This window comes from Silurus aristotelis, assembly GCF_946808225.1.
Source record: "Silurus aristotelis genome assembly, chromosome: 15".
Classification (NCBI taxonomy): domain Eukaryota; kingdom Metazoa; phylum Chordata; class Actinopteri; order Siluriformes; family Siluridae; genus Silurus; species Silurus aristotelis.
In genome coordinates, this window is record NC_139588.1 from 13,139,352 (window position 1) to 13,152,495 (window position 13,144).

The window sequence follows — 13,144 nt, forward strand, 5'->3', positions numbered from 1 at the left end:
AGAGACACAGCACACATGAAAGAGAATAATTCAAAGCGAAAGCCTGCTGTGATCACTGTTCGGCTTTGGCCTTTTGCTCTGATATGTATCAAAGCTCAAACCGCATGCGTCTATCCACTAGAGGGGAATTCTCTGTTGCTTACATACAGTAATGTTTTTTATGTTGCAATAGTTTTCCTTGTATTTGTTTTTTTTTTCTGCAATGCAAGGATAATCAAGCTTGGACAGAAAATAGCATGATTACCCTAGTTTCCGTCAGATGGTCTTTCATGATTTCTTGGAATGTGAAGATAAACTGTGTACTCACTGTGATACTGTATGGTGTTGAACATTAAGGCATTTTGGCGTTGGGTCTAAATGAAGAAAATCAAGTGGAGCACTGAATACTACAGGTTTTGTGTTGTGTGTAATCTTTGTTGAGGGTTATGTGTATGCACAGGTGTGTATCTTCTTTTTTTGGCAACTTTCTGTCATTAGATAAGGTTTTAAACTGAGGAGAAGCAGACAATGTCCAAGGCTTCATTGCATTCCAGCAATCAGGAAGTGGGCTAATTAACTCTGAGCTGTACTCAGCGAAGATATTCTTTTAATATCTATCACCCTGGAAGTTACACAAGCCGTGGCCATGCCTCCTTCTCTTTCCTGGGAATATTTTGCTTGCATTAGTTTAGCAGAGACAGGAGGTGTTAGATAACTGCTCTAATGAATCCTATCTTCGTAAGGTGATGGTGAGATAGTGTTATGTTAATATTTGCAAAGACAATATACAGCTGGTCTCTTTTTCCATTTTTACAGGCAATAGACATCCGGGTAGTAGCCGACTAAACTCTCAACAAGGTTTTGAAGGGCCATTAATTAGAAAGCATATTTTAGGCAGTGGAGGTCCCAACAGGTCCATATTTGGAATCACTTCTTAACTAGGCTAAAGATTTCACTGCAATGATGATTACTGTATTGAGCAGTGGAAATATATATATATATATATATATATATATATATATATATATATATATATATATATATATATATATATATATATACATAAACACATATGTTAAAAATGTGTTTGTTTTTATTTGGTAGATTTGACAGTTTGCCTACAGCTAATTACACTGCCACTTTTACACCCACACTGTTGTAATCACATCTGCTGTGTTGGCTGCAGTCTCTCACTCTAGAGAACATGAAAAAGAAGAGAGAAAAAAAATAATAATGTAACATTATTACATGTAGCATCATGTCAAATGACATGCATTCTAACAATCAAAGCATAAATCTTCTTGTTATATTATTATGTTTGTTGTACAATATTTTCTTCAACTTATTGGACTAGGTTGTTAAATAAAAGCATATGATTTAGTAACTACTTTACCTTATTCTTGAGCTACTTATGAATGGAAAGGAAAAGAGAAAATTGTAATACAAGTACTGCTCAAAATGAACAAAATGCTACTTTTATCCCCATTGTTTTTTCTTTTATCACTCACAGTGAGCATTATAAATTCAGTTCCTGCCCACAGAAGCAATATATACTATTTATATTTCTTTAACTCATCTCCAGGAAATAATAACTTTATATGACTTATAAATGAATATTGGTTAAGGGCCATGCTCAAGAGACCAAGAGTGGCAGCTTGGCTATACTGGGGGTTCAAACCCTGACTTACCTCTCAGTAACCCCATGCCAAAGAACTGAGCTAGCATTTCCCATTTATTACTTATACAGTATTCCATAATATCAGGAAGAGTATTTCAGAGATAAACAGTGCCACCCCTGCCTCCATTTGATTATTATTATTATTATTATTGTTGTTGTTGCTGTTGTTTTGTACCAGTAGCAGTTACAGTAACTGCAGCAGTGCAGTATGTATGTATAGCTACCTTCCTAATGTTACTTATATTGTATGCATGCATTTTATGTTAGCCCATATACATGTATAGATGACTGTAGCTACAATATATGATTTTAGATGAAGATTAATACAGTGTTTATAAGGTACACCTGTGCCTCCATGCAGTTGTTAAATTAGCAATGCAAAAATGTATGCAGAAACAGTTCAAGAGCTTCAGTTAATCAAATCACATCAAGCATCCGTGCAAGAAGAAAATGTGATCTCCACAACTTAGGCATGAAAGTTGGTGCCAGATGGGCTGGTTTGAGTATTTTAGAAAATCTCCTGGGAATTTCACATGCCACAGTTTACACAGAATGGACTTACGCATTGTACTGCTGTTACATGATTTAATGATTAGGTAACTGCATAAATATTCTGAATATAATGTATAATGAATATCATTTCCTAATAAAGTGAACCTTAAGTGTATTTTACCCCACTTTAAATTGACAAAGGGGGTATCCCTGGCCAGCCATTGTAAAAAGTAGAGGGTCTGGATTTGGCCTATAAGGGGAGAAGGCGATGTTCAAGCTCAGAAAGAGCCGTTGCAGTAACATGACATAAATGTGACATAACCCAGTTTTTGTCACATGGCTTTAACTGAGTTCTTGGAAAAAGCAGGCTTGCAGCTGATTAGTCGACAGCATGCAATCTTCAAGTTCGTCTGTTTGATAGGTTTCGGTGAATCCTTGCTTTTTACTTGTTTTAGGAGTTGCTGGAATAGCTGCATTGGAGGGCATAGAGGATATATACTTCAGCATACTGTTGATTTTTTTCCCCTCCTCCTTCTCCTCTTCCTCCTCATCCTCCTCCTCTTTAATCGCTGTAGTTGCTGGAGGAAGGGCATTTGTGCATGACTCACTCCCCCTGCTAACCTTTCATTCATTCAGCAGAGAAGGAGAGAGAGAGAGAGAGAGAGAGAGAGAGAGAGAGAGAGAGGAGGGGGTTTCTGTAGCGGCTCTCCACTGGAGGGCGAGAGGTAACGCAGGAGTGGGCAGCATTATCAGGAGGCAGGGACACACAGACAGTACAGCAGCTGGACAAAATCCGGCCCGGGGATCTGACCAGCTCCGGATTTACAGCAGCTCCTGAAATCAGCAGTTCACGTAAGGAACAGTGATGTGTGTGTGTGTGTGTGTGTGTGTGTGTGTGTGTGTGTGTGTGTGTGTGTGTGTTTGTGTGTGTGTGTGTGTGTGTGTGTGTGTGTGTGTGTGTCATTTATGTGCTGGCTTCTGAGCAGATTTTTTTCCTCTTTATTTTTTGGTGGTGTGTCCTAGATGTTGCTGGTTGACTTGGGAGGTCCGAGATCGAGTGAAGGGAAAATCGGTGGTGTGTGTGCGTGCGTGCGTGCGTTTAGGAGACGACGGCGGAAAGGAGAGCCCTGGATAATTAGAAACACACTGTCTTCATCAGACGTGTGTTTCTTTGTTTGTATGTTTGAAGTGGCTTCCAGTAGCCAAGGGTACTAGCCGGAGTCGTTTGGCACTGGATTCGGAGGGATGAGGGCAGGAGAAGGGGGAAATAGTGCAGGGCGCAGCTGCAGCGCCTCGTTTTGATCCCGTTGCACAACGCGACACAACGCGCGCGTGCTCCCGTGCTATTTAGGTCTAATTCGCATCGGGTATTGCATTCAAATAAATGCTGTGGATGGTGTTTGCTGCTAGCTTCTTGCCTAGCTTTCTGGCTGTCAGCTAGCACTTACAGGAGCACCCGAAAGCAAAGCCGGGCACATACATTACAGACTTAGCCTCATCCTGCCAATGTCACACTTATCCTCCATAATAAATCTGTGATTCCCCACTATTATTTGTTCTGCTTTAATTTGTTCTGGTTTAACCAGTTCGAAGTTGATAACCCATTAAAGATAAACTACACACGAAAACCAGGAAGCAAAGAAAAATGCATTAGTTGCCTAAATATTTATGAAAGTAATTCATCTTTATACAGTATATATCTACGCCATTTATGTCTTATAGAGCTGCATAATTGAAATAAATGTAATATAATAAAGGAAATGTTACACAATGATTGTTTGTTTGTTTATTAGTGCGACATACTGTAACATTAGTGCATGTTTTCACAATAATAATCAGACCTACTGTATGCAGTGTTCACTTGTCACTTCAGGTTTCAAACATACAAGAATTCAGTTTAAAAGTTACAGTGGATTGAACTGTGTGTTGTGCCAAATTGTCGTGCATTTCTGTGTGTCCTATTGTCGGTATCGTTTCATAAGAATTACAAACTGAGTTGAAAATACAAGTGCATTGCATTCACTGGTTTTGAAGCCTTTTTTATTAGATCAGATGGCCAACTTGAATCATATGGACTAGTATCAGAGACTTTAGGTTGCACCTGGACTGGTATATTTACTGTATAGTTAGAATGATGTTATTTATACATATATTTTAAATTGCTCAAACAAATAACAAATAAATTGCTGAAACAAATAACAGGTGGCACATTTTTTCCAGGGAACTTGATCTCTGTTTTTTGTGATCAGTTGAGTGATAACACTCGTCCTATTGTTTAGTGATTCGTGGTCAAACCTTTTCAGTAATTATTGTAAATTATTAAGTAAAGACAATGACACTAATAGGAAAGGTGTGTCTCATTAGAGTAAAGAATGCAAGTCTGACTGTCATTGAAACATGGATTGCAGTATTGACAGCACAGCCTTTGCGTTCTATTGGATGAATATTCTCTCATATTTCCGAACTGAAGATGATGTCATTAATCTGCATAAAAGATGTGTAAAAAAATGTGACACATACTCTTGTTTTTATTGTCAGATTTGAATGATCTTAGGTGATCTTACAGCCTGAGGTCTTTGCTTAGCAAGTTGACCTATGGTTTATGGACACCTTATATCAGGGGTCCCCAAATTACGGCCTGTGGGCCAAATACTGCTTGCCCCCACATTTGGAACTTCATCTGAACAATGCCAGAGACATATTTTAAAAATTTCATTTTAAATATATGTTTTATATCACATCTGTATTTGATAATAAAAATTGGCTTGTGCTGTTTGGTTTTACACAAGAGACTGTGCGCTGCACAGAGAGCGCTATATTATATTTATTATTTATAATGTTTTCATTATATAATTATATTAATTAATTAATATATTCATATTTTTTCTCTTTAGCACATTTTCATGGTTCAGTAGTTTTTTTTGTAAAAAATAAATTTTCATACTTCTGTACTATTTTACATGAAGTGTTATGTTTTTTTTTTTATCAAGTATCCATTTAAAAAACTTCCGGTTGCTTAATCGGTTATTTGCCAGTGCGATTCAGCTCAGCTACCGGGTATCGGTTGACCTCTAGTTATTAACATAGCCTAATTATTTGTTAGATTCACCCATTAACTATATGCATATGCATAAGTAAATGTTTTGATTTCAATAGCAATGAATTTGAAAAATGTCTTTATGAAAGTAATAATGCACTTTTAATAGGCTATATATCTCATGAAAAGTAATGCTCATTTGTCTGTATGGTTCATAAGAAAATAATAAACTAATCAAGCATTAGGAGGCATAATGAATACATTTAAAATCAGAAAATCTCCACAATAATACCGGTAGTTGAAGTTTAGCCCATGTCATTGTCTGTTACAGACGGACCCGACCCCCCAATAAAGAAAAGAAAAATGATGTGACCCTCACAGAACAAAGTTTGGGGACCCCTGCTATTTATAAGCAAACGTATTATTAACAAAATAATGAAGGTGAAGGAGATATTATGAAAAGTGCGAAAAGGAGCGTCTACACAGTCATGCAAACAGTGACAAAAGTGATAACTGCACTCTGTTTTCTAGGTTACTGAGCACAGCGTTACCAGTTCTACAACATTTAGGTTTCTATTTGCATCTTAGATCTTTGTGAAGTGGCTGCAAGTCCTAACACATTTAACTGTTTACCAAAATGAAATGGGAACAGAATGCTTTAGACAAGGCCTTGATAAACACTGTAAGGATATTTTTTTATGTAATAGATGAAAACAGGGTGGCTCTCAGTGTTTCTTGGTGTCGTTGTCTCAGACAGACGTTTATGTAAATGACTCTCGATACAGTAATTTTCTGCCTATTGTTCTTGGATGAAAAGCAATCCAAATATAATTTCATTTAAAGCTTATTGATTATAAAAATGAAATCTTCACCTTTTTTTAGTTTAAAATTGTTTTTTGGTTTATTTGAATTTTTTTCTTGCTTTATTTAGATTATGTTTTTAAGATTAATAAATGAAAAACTTTAATATATAATACTATTATTTATTATTTCCCACAGGACAAGATATGCTGTTGTCCTGGTGAAACACTAGATGCAGCACTGGTAAGTTTGTTTGTTTCTTTCTTTAGTCTTCATAAATGTAGACTTTGCCCCATAGAATGTGTGAAAACAGGAGAGAAAATGAAATATATTTCCAAGTGCTTATCTTTGTTTTGTAATATAGAGGTCCAACAGGTATCCATGTGTGTCAAGTAAACGTTTTTACTGATGTAGGGTCCTACGAAGAAACTGGAACTCCTTTTTTGTATGTGCTTACATCCAGACAAACTGAAAATAGACCTCGCATAGGAGGTTTTCAACACAACATGAAGGTTTTAATTGAATGGGTTATGCAAGGCGACATGGCTTTTAATATGTCCAACAGTTCTTTAATATATTTACTACTTTTGCAGCAGCTCTTTGTTGGCTTTTCTATCCTTTTTTTCTTGGGGGATTGGTTAATGCAAAAGCACTAAAACACTGCTGATAGATTGTGTGCAGGTGTCTCCTGTTCGGCTGTCTTACTTTATGACTAAACGCAAGCCTTGCTCTAATGCTTGTTAAAGGCTTGGTGTTGCATACCAATTGCAAGGCCTGGGCTGTCTTGGGCTCAGTGCGTTTAGGATGCTGCTGTAAAATGTGTCAGCTGCAGGGTTGCTGAATGTAATGTGCGGGTTTTGCATGTTGTATGAGACCTTGTTAGTCGAACTGACAAACTGGCTTACATTAAACTGCTTGTGTTAAATTTATAGCTTTGCAAGGCTGAGGTAAAGGCCATGTCTGTTTGCTTTCTGTTAGTAGTAAAAGTGTTGTAGTATGGTCAGACAAATTGGATATTTATTCAAATGCAGTTTATATATATTGATACATATACATATACATAAATATACATAAATATACATACATACATTTTTATAGACCTTCTTGTTTTTCCAGTTTTGGGGAGTGGGTTAAAACCCAGTCTTTTTAAGTGTCCAGTGAAATTAGCAAATTATACAACAATACAAAAGGGTACAATTAGTATAATATCTTGCTGACATTGGTGGATTGATTTTTACTACTCTAAATAAAAAATATCGGGACTCCTGGTTGCGCTTCACCTATCCACTGATTTAACAGCAGGAATTAAATTAACAATTCATTCATTCATTTTATCTCTAGTAACCATTTTATTCTGTCTGGTCAGGGTCTAAGTGATCTGGAGGCTATCACGTTCACAAAATGGATGAATTTACATTTGTTGGGATGCCAGTCCACCACAGAGCATTGTGAATGCATATTTACACACTTATTCACACATAGGGCCAGTTTTCTGTAGCCAGTCCAGGGAAACCAGAGAACCCAGAAGAAATCCTAATAAAACACAAGGAGAACCTGTGAAACTCCACACAGTCTATCTCAAGATTGAACCGTAGAGTGTGGAGATGTGAGGCAGCATCGCCGATATGTCATCCCTTACTCAATTAAGTGTTGATTTAATCAAATTGCTCATCAAGTCGACATTTGACTTGTTTTTGTATAAAATTGAAAAGTTGAATACATTTTGAAAATATAGAACAGTCAACTGGTCTAAAAGTGCTTTTGTTTATTTTATGGTTACTTTAATTTTCCCAATGATCTCTGACCTGGAATACCCTCCATCGTACCAGTACATAGTGTTCAGGACTCATCCCTATTAGGGAACATTAAAATCTACTAAACGAATTCCGTTCCTGGACTGCATATGTGAGTCTAAAAATACTTAGGAACAGTGCAAACCAAAAGCTATTATCTGCTCTTTCTAATTCCATCCCCCACTGGAAACACATCCCTCTGTTCACATTCACTCAACCTGGGCCTCAAATCACTGGTGGCAAGGCTGCATGTGAACGTAATTTGCACTTTCAATTAAACTGTTGACCTTTGTTTCATAACACAAAACGTGACTACCTTAGATCTTTACTTCTGGATCCACTTGTTTTTGAGACTAATGCAAAACAGTGAGCTATTGGTGTGTGGTGTTATTTTGTAATTTTGTAAAAATTTGAGAGTAGTCTGAACAGAGCTTGTTTAGACAGAAAATGAAATATATGAGAATCTTTTCTGTTCCATAGCAGGGTTTGAACATCCAAGGCTGTTCACAGGTGCATACAAGTCAGATTATATAACCAATTATCTGCTATTTTTTTAAGCCATACACACAAATGCATACATTAATAACATTTATGAACTTTAGAACTCTCAGAGTTTCTCACACATAGTTTAACAGGACTCATAGCCATACTCAAAAACACTTCCTCAATTTACTGCATTATTTTTTAGGCAATCATGGGTTGAAAATTCCCTGGGGTGAAATTAATAGAAAACAACACGTACCCCAGGTGTGCTGCAGAAACCTCCTAGGTGCCCCGTTTGATCCTGAGCTTGGGTTAATGTCTGTGTTACTGTTGTTTATAGATTGTTTTTAGGTTTTTTCCAAGTTTCCTCCCAATTCCCATTAACAGGCTTGTAGATGGATTGGCTACACTAAATTTTCCCTGCTTATGAATGTATGAGTGTGTTGGTCCCCTGGCATGGGTGTATTTTTTGATTCATGCCTAATAGTCCGGGAAATGGCTGCATGACTGTGATCAACATAAAGCACTTAGTGTAGATAATTGAATTTTTTAGTAACATTTCACCTAAAACAGCTTTTGGGTAGAGGTTCATGCACAAATATAAGTGCTGATTTCATTTACCTAAATCACTCCAAATGGTTGTATCTGCATTAGAGCTGTAGCTATCGAATATTTTAGTAATCAGGTATTCTAGCTATTGGTTAATTGATTAATCGAGTAATCGGATAAGAAGTACTTTTTGTTTATTAAATAGCAATACTAATTATACAAGACAGAATAAGACGTGAACAAGTAATTCGTTTCCTTTTTAGAAAAATTTACATTTGATTTTGCATACAAGAATATCTGAGAAAACTAAACTAATTAAGTGCATTTAATTGCCATATTACATCAAAATGCAAATACAAATATGTAAATAAAAAAACATAAATAAAAATATAAAAATACATTACAGATTACACTCTAAAAAAAAAAAGTGATCGCACTTACAGTGTTTTCTTTATGTTTTGGTTTGAAATGATCCCAAACTTTGGAAACTTTTGTCGTTTTCTTTGGCCTGAATCTATGGAGGCCCGTTTCCACATAAACAAAAAGTTTGCCCAATTCTGACTTTTTTTCTCACAACTGCGACTTTATTTCTCGTAAACATCCAACATTTCTGGTGAATCCACTGTTAACCATGTTTTTGGCCTGTTTGAAGTTTGAAGCTGTTGGTGTATGAACAAGGCCTCCTCTGCTTCATCTGTCTTCTCCTCCAGATCTAATTGTTAGAGTTCTCTACAGCAATCGAAAAGACTTAGCTTGAAACCATGCGATTCTATTGATTGTAGCCTTTTTAATTTTCAATGTGTAAAGCTTTCTGGCAGTACAAAAGGGGTGATGCTGCCCGATTGGCTAAAAAAAAGTTTGAATTGCGAGATATAAAGTCAGAATTGCGAGAAAAAATACGGAATTAGGCTAAAATATTTGTGGCGTAAACAGGCTTCCATATGAATTCTCTCCTCGCCCCTCGCTGTTTTCTTCCGTTTCTCAATTTTTTTTAATTCTGCAGCGTCTTCTGAGTTACCTGTCCAGAGCGCTCTAGAGTTTATTGGGTGGTGCATCAGTAAAAATGGTCTGTGGGGAAACACAATGCTTTGTGTGTAGTTAAGTAGAAGTAATTAGTCTTGATGATTTTCTTTTTGTATTTGAATTACTTGAGTAACTTGAGGACTCTTTTCAGCCCCAATCTGCATTTGGTTACTGCATTTTGGTTACTGCATTAAATAGCAAGAAACTGAGTAAAAACAATGACCTCAGGAACTCCACAAGAAAATCACCATCTCTATTTCTGCTTCATTTCCTGAGTTCATGTCCACGCTAATACACAGACATTTGGACTTCCTTCTTCCAATCTTGTGATCATTGGGAAATTGTTGTGGTATAGAGGAATAAAAATAAGGATTACCTGACCCTTTGTATAAAGATATTTTGTGAACTACATATAAATATTGGCTGTCATAATGATGCTGTTGTATCATAGAAATATATCATAAGAATAATTGTATATATGTATTCAATATGAAGCCATAGAGCCATCATTAGTGCTGTACCATTGTGCGATTGGATTTTAAAATGGTGACATTAGGCTGACATCATATTAACACTACTGTGGCTTGGCTGTACGTGGCAGAAAAGCTGCAGTCAATAGGGGGGTGTGCGTTCTATGAATGTGAAATTCATAGATAAGAAAACCACATGACATGAGGACCACATGACATTACTTGTAGGCAAATCACATTGCTTGTTAAATTTTGCTGTGCTGATGGAAACTTCATGACGCATTTCACAGACTGGGCTATTTCAGTAGTCTGCTATCACACCATTTAATATAGAGCAAAGTATGCATGGCTGTGTTGCAGAATCAAGTGAAAGGCACCTACCTGCCACACAGTGATGTGTGAAACCATTCATAAACGTATGATTGTCTAAGCACAGAAGAGGAGGTTTTTTCCATCATCACTACTGTTTAAAAACTGATTTACTCTGTGTGCATGGAGTTATACAGCATAAATATCATTTGGGTTAACATTTAGCTAGGTAGTGTTTATATTTATACTGAAAAGTACTTCCCTCTCCATAACAATTTATTCTGTTTTGCACTTGAAAGTGACTTCTTAAGTCCATTTGCTTTGTGCATATTGTGGGTTGTTTTAACCTATCTTTAAAATGACATTATGGAAATTTAGAGTGGAACGTTCTGCAGACATGTATGCTGTGGAATTTAAAGAAAGTGCCACTTCTTGTCCCTGCATCTAGTATTCACTGCAGCAAAGCATCAGATAAAGTGAATTAAAAGAAAAAACACACCATTTAACTTTTTAATAAAGTGTCTTATTAAATGTAGCTTTATTGTTTTCATGTGATATTTGTGTGTCTGAAACAAAATGCAAATTTTGATTATTGCAATTACCTGCACATTTTTATAATTTTTTATAATTGTTATTATTATTTATTAATTAGAAAACTATCTGTATTGTTTTGAATCTTAAAGCTAATGGTGTGCAGTTTGGAACACATCCTTTTCTGTTAGTTACGTATATACAGTATATATAAAACTGATATTGAACCTATATTAAACTACTGATTAGCTATCAGGGCTCAATTAAAGCTCACAGTAAACTATTTCAAATGCTTCTTGTCATGCACTGCACTCAACGTCCTTACATGTTAATTAAAGCCATGAACCAGTTGCATTGAGTTTTTCAAGTGTATCTTGATTCGTGCATTTGAACACTATTTAAAGGTCGGTGTAGTTTTTTCGTCTCTGAACTGAAGACTTAGGAACAGATTTCACATTCTCTCACATGTTCTGTCATTTTCAATCATTCTACATGCAAAACTATTTTAGGAAACTGAATTGAGGAAAGGGAGACTACATTACATGGGATTGCTCATCACTCTGCAACAGCAGTCACATTTCATCACATAAAACCTCCATGTCTAAACTCACTATTCCTATTTATCACATTATACAACAAATTTTCAAATCCAAGGAGAAAAAGTAACCAAGTATAAACTGCAAACACACACAAACATCACGAAAAAGAAATGACAAATCGATTTACTACTGTATGAGGACAAAAGTACTGCTATCTTAGCTCTCTCTGTGTTTTAGTCAAGGTGAGAAAGATTTAAACCAGACAGTGCAGGATGTTATGGGTTTTCTATTACCAATAAATAATGTACAGTACAGACCAAAAGTTTGGACACACTTTCTCATTCAAAGAGTTTTCTTTATTTTCATGACTATGAAAATTGTAGAGTCACACTGAAGGCATCAAGGGCTATTTGACCAAGAAGGAGAGTGATGGGGTGCTGCGCCAGATGACCTGGCCTCCACAGTCACCGGACCTGAACCCAATCGAGATGGTTTAGGGGTGAGCTGGACCGCAGAGTGAAGGCAAAAGGGCCAACAAGTGCCAAGCATCTCTCGGGGAACTCCTTCAAGACTGTTGGAAGACCATTTCAGGTGACTACCTCTTGAAGCTCATCAAGAGAATGCCATTAAGCCGGCACAAATGGCAATCAGTCGGCACTGGCATATGGCATGTGAACCAAACATTGCCCGGGTATGGTGGAACCGTTTTTAAGGTGGCAAACAAGATATGGGCCAGTTGTTAAGTGTCTTATTTGGCCGAGATGTAAAATCTAGAACTGTGGGCCACATATGTGAGGCCAGTCTCAGCCCATAGTTAAAATGTAATTTCAGATATTTCAGATAGTAAGGTGATAATATTTTCATACACACAGCTGTTTCCTCTATTCCTGTTTGCAATGTGGGTTTATTGCTCTCTATTAAAAAGGTTTCATCAAACAAATAATTTCGGTAAGATTAGATAGAAAAATGTATGGTAATTTAATTAAAAAACCCTTTATAATCTATAATAACATTAAACATATTTAATATTTTCTCTAAACCCTTTCATGTACAAGACAAGGCCAATGTTCACACATTTTTTCTCTCTTAAAATGTCCTATTATGGCAAAAATAAATAAATAAATAAATAAATAAATCGTACAATTAAGTCGCATCTAGAAAAGCACAATGGTTCATGGGTTTGCAATCAGGTTTTCACCTGATTGTAGTGTCACACTTGTAAATTTGTCTTTTTGTTCTATTTTCAAGTCTTTTTTCTTTAGTTGAAAGTGCGTAATCTTGCGATTTAGCTGGTTGGTTTGGTTAATGGTTTAGAGCGCTTTAACCAAGATTAAAAAAGAAAATAATCTAATGAGAAAACTACTTTCGGAACTGTTAAAGAAGAGGGTGGACACTAATGCACTCTTGAGGCTGCACTTCACTAACGGTTGTGGCCTTCTCAACTCTGGAGCAGAGCGTGC

General features: G+C 36.4%; 1 protein-coding gene across 6 annotated transcripts in view; it reads left to right on the forward strand.

Annotated features, from left to right (window-relative positions):
- Positions 1 to 2,550: 2,550 nt before the first annotated feature.
- plcb4b (phospholipase C, beta 4b) overlaps positions 2,551 to 13,144 on the forward strand; it is a 64,301-nt gene continuing 53,707 nt past the window's right edge. For 2 of the 6 annotated variants that reach the window (XM_083562081.1, XM_083562082.1), the window contains exons 1-2: positions 2,551 to 3,001; positions 6,186 to 6,230. The gene's annotated coding sequence lies outside the window, so the exon portion shown is untranslated. The remainder of the gene's footprint in view (positions 3,002 to 6,185; positions 6,231 to 13,144) is intronic. The other 4 variants (XM_083562079.1, XM_083562083.1, XM_083562084.1 and 1 more) reach the window with 3 other exon arrangements.